Source organism: Phoca vitulina, unplaced genomic scaffold (genome assembly GCF_004348235.1).
Source record: "Phoca vitulina isolate PV1807 unplaced genomic scaffold, GSC_HSeal_1.0 scaffold34, whole genome shotgun sequence".
NCBI classification, from domain to species: Eukaryota; Metazoa; Chordata; class Mammalia; order Carnivora; family Phocidae; genus Phoca; species Phoca vitulina.
In genome coordinates this window covers 2,068,702-2,072,626 of record NW_022589737.1, presented here as the reverse complement: position 1 = coordinate 2,072,626, position 3,925 = coordinate 2,068,702, and positions in this window count along the sequence as shown.

Here is a 3,925-nt window from a genome sequence, read left to right as displayed (position 1 = left end):
GGGGGGGGGGGGGGGGGGGGGGGGGGGGGGGGGGGGGGGGGGGGAGGAAGGGGGAGCATGCCACCTTCTGGCTCTCCAGAGACTGTGGGTGCTTTGCAGAGGACCCCAGAACCGGCCGCCTCCAGGACAGCACCCCCCCCACCCGTGCCTCTGCGACCGCCCTCCTCCGAAGCCCTGATCAAGCACAAACCCGGGTCCCCAGCTGCAGCGTGCCAGAGGCGGGCGGGTGGGGACGCGGTCGGAGGATGCGCTGAGTGCGCTGTGCTCGGTGCTGGGCCCTCCGGTCCGGCCCTTTCCTGGAGGCCCTCCCCCTACAGGCAGTCGAGGCAGCTAGAACTTTGCTTTAATGAGACTGCCGTCCACTCTCCGGCCTCCCCCTGAGCTCTACCCCTTGCTGCCCACAGCCCTACCCCGGTACCTATTATCCTCCACAACGCTGGGGAGAAGGAGGGTGAAGCGTGTCCCAGCACCGGGCTGCCCCCCTCCCCAGGCCCCCCCAGCGCCCCCTGCTGCTCAGAGCCCAGACCCTGGATGCTGAGAAGCCAGAAATGGCCCCGGAGCATCTCTCCCGCCACACTGGCCGTGAGCCCACCCCCAATTTGTTCGGTGTTTTGTGTCCATACTCTTGCAGTTCTGTCCTTGGACTTGAGGCCTCTGAACTCTGAGGTGGGACTGGCCCAGTCGGAGACTGGTGTCCTGGGAGGGAGAGGGAGGGGTAGGAGGGAACATGGCCGCACTTGGGGAACTTCGCCCAACACTCCCCTCGCCAGGCTGTGCAATTCAGAGCCTCCCCACCCACCCCTGCTTCCTGTACTGTCCTCTCGCCCTCCAGCACAATCGGGGTTAATATAACTGTGAGAGTTTCTCTGGGCCGGGGTTCTTCCAACAGTCATTGCAGAGAGTGTTTCCTGGAGCATGTAGGGCTTAAGGGGACTAGAGGTCAGGTCTTTAAAATGATGAGACTCGCCTTCTCAGCTGCTGAATCTCAGGGGCCTAGAGCCACACAAGGAACCTGCATCCTCCACCTCAAGCCCCAGGCGACCTGGAAAGACCGCACTCCTGGGAAACAAAGCTATCCTGTGTATCCAGTCACCCCCACCCCCACCCAGACCAGTATCCAGTTTTCTGATACCCAGTTTCCTGATAGTGTTAAAATTAATTATTGGCTCCCAGGCCCTGGATGGGAGCCTGGTTTCTGATTCTCAGGCTCGCTACCAGTGGGTACAAGGAACAATTGCCCTGGCAATAGAGAAAGTCCATGTACACATCACCCTGTCTACTCACCACCTGAAAATAAATATTAGGGCCGTTCGTTACTCCACTATATCCATTCTGTCCTTTTGTTCCTGCAGAGCCACGGGAACAAGCCAAGAGTTCAGACAGAGTATGCTCTGGGAACACAAGGTTCTTTGCCCTTCTTTGATTAATTGTCCTAGATAATGAAAGCAAGTGACGGCTCTGGTTGTGGTGGCAACAGCCCCTACAGGCAGGCTCCTCTCCCTGTGGACGGCCTCAACCCAGAGGGTGTGCAAAGGCAGGGCCCATGCCAAATACAGCGCAGAGGCAACGTGGTCATACTGGGCTTTGGCGGGGGGGGGGGGGTCATTCTAGGCCTTTCTCTCAGCAATGTTCTGCAAGGGAAGTTCCCTCTGTTAGGGGTTCAGGGCAGGAGGCTCTCTTCAGAGCCTCAAATAATGTCAGAATGGCCTTGTTTGAATGGAAAACTCCAGGTAGTGATGGCAGACCAGATGGGATGGGCAGATAGGGGCAAGTTAGAGTGCTGGCTGAGGAGCGGGATCCAAATGGAGCTTTGGAAAACCCAAAGTGTCTCTAAGGTTGGAGGTTCCTCCTAGGTTAGACCCCTTCTTGTCCAACCTTCCCCAGTAATCCTTACCCATCATATGAACCTGCACCTCAAAAGTCTGTCCTTCTTTTCATATATACTGATTCCTTGGATGGCCCCAACCACAGATTCTATATATAATCTTCATAACGCCTCCACCCAGAGGAATGTCCTGCTTCTACCATATTTCCTATTGCTTCAAAATTCCCCAGTTCCCTAGATAACTTCCTCTGCAGCCCCCACGCCCAAGATAGTAGAAACTGATAAGAAATGTAAATGTATATCCCAGTCCCCATCCTGCTCCTAGTACCATTCTGGCCCCACACGGATGCCGGGATATTGGCCCCTGTGCTCTCTAGGTTAACCTTGACAAGGCTGCTTCTCTCCTGCACATGTTTTACCTCCGCCAACAAGGAACAAGGATCTAAGAACAGATGCAAGGTGGCGTGGTGTACAGGAAGAGGATGACACAAAGATTAGTCTATTAATTCCTTCCAGCCTTCCCCACCTTAGAGGTGGGTGGCACATCTACCACCTATTTTTCATCACACTTTCCTTGCCCCTTACCCCCTGCCCCAGCCACATACACATATACAGTTCTCATAAAAGGGTGGAGGTGCCCATTCTCGCCTGGAATCTCAGGTTATGACGGCATAAGCAGAAGAACAAGTAAGAATACTGTTCTCCCATAGAACGGAAGGAGCTCTATCCCTCTCGAGCTTCAGATACTCTGGGTAAGAATGTGAACTATCATGGCAGCAAGCAGAGAGCACAGGGCCTGCGTCATCAAGACTTGGCCACGCAAGGCCCAACCCCATGAGCTCTCTCCAATGCATGAATCCCTCAAAGAATTGCTGAAGGGATAGGAGGTCATAAGTAAGAACTCGGTGAAAGAGAAGAACAGAGAGGGGGGAAATTAGCAACACCTGGAGGTTCCTGGAAAGTTGCGGCCTTGAGAAGGAGCCTGGACTGCACTCCGTGCCCACCTCAGTTGTCCCCAGCCCTATTTCCTTCTTGCAGAAGAGTGAGGGGCACAAAAAAGCTGGTAAAGGGAGGGGTTAAAAAGAGGTTTTGAGGCAGAGGGAAGCCCTGGATTCTCCTGTAGGTGATTTCAAATGAACTGAAATGAGCGCTTTACATTTGTAATCTTATTTAATCTTCACAAAGGATCACCATTTTACAGACCAGGGAATGTGGCTTCAAGAAGCCCAAGGTCACAGGCTAACAAGTGGCAAATGTGACATTTATACACACATGATCTCCCCTGTGAAATATTTCCACCCAAAACACAAACTCAAGGCTGCGGTCATCCTAGAATATGATGCAAATGGCTGACGGCAAAGGCCACCTGCTAGTTCCCACTCTGGGGCGGGCTCAGCAAGGAGGGACCACAGCTCCGTTAGGAAGGCGGATGGAACTGGCATCCTCCACCTCAAGTCCCCAGGCGACCTGGAAAGACCACACTCCTGGGAAACAAAGCTATCCTGTGTATCCAGTCACCCCCACCCCCACCCAGACCAGTATCCAGTTTTCTGATAGTGTTAAAATTCATTATTGGCTCCCAGGCCCTGGATGGGAGCCTGGTTTCTGATTCTCAGGCTTGCTATCAGTCTGGAAAGCCCGGGGTCATTTCCAGTACCTCTTCAACTTTCATGGAACAGGAAACACTCTCACATGATGAGCTAGAATACCACAGCAAATCCGTTTCTGATGAAGCTGATTGAACCAAGTGCTCTAAAGTAATAGGGCCTCAAAGCTGCCTTTGAGCTTCCGGAGTGGAGAGGACCCGGGGAAAAAGAAAATAAACATGAGGCCGTCCTTGGGAGGCTTCTCAGAACAAGAGGAAAGGAGCCAACGGGAAATCCATTTCTCACTGCCTGCATGGGAGGGACACGGGTGTGTAAGTCATGTGCTATTATGGAACTTGAACCGAAATCCCAAGGTCCACACCCTAGGTTCCATTAGCTCTGCCCAGGTATCGTGTGTGCGGTTTATGAGGGCACCAGAAAAAAAGACCAAGGGGGGGGGGGGGGGTGAGTCCTGCCATTAGTTTATGCTCTAGGAAGTTTCCCTACAAAATAA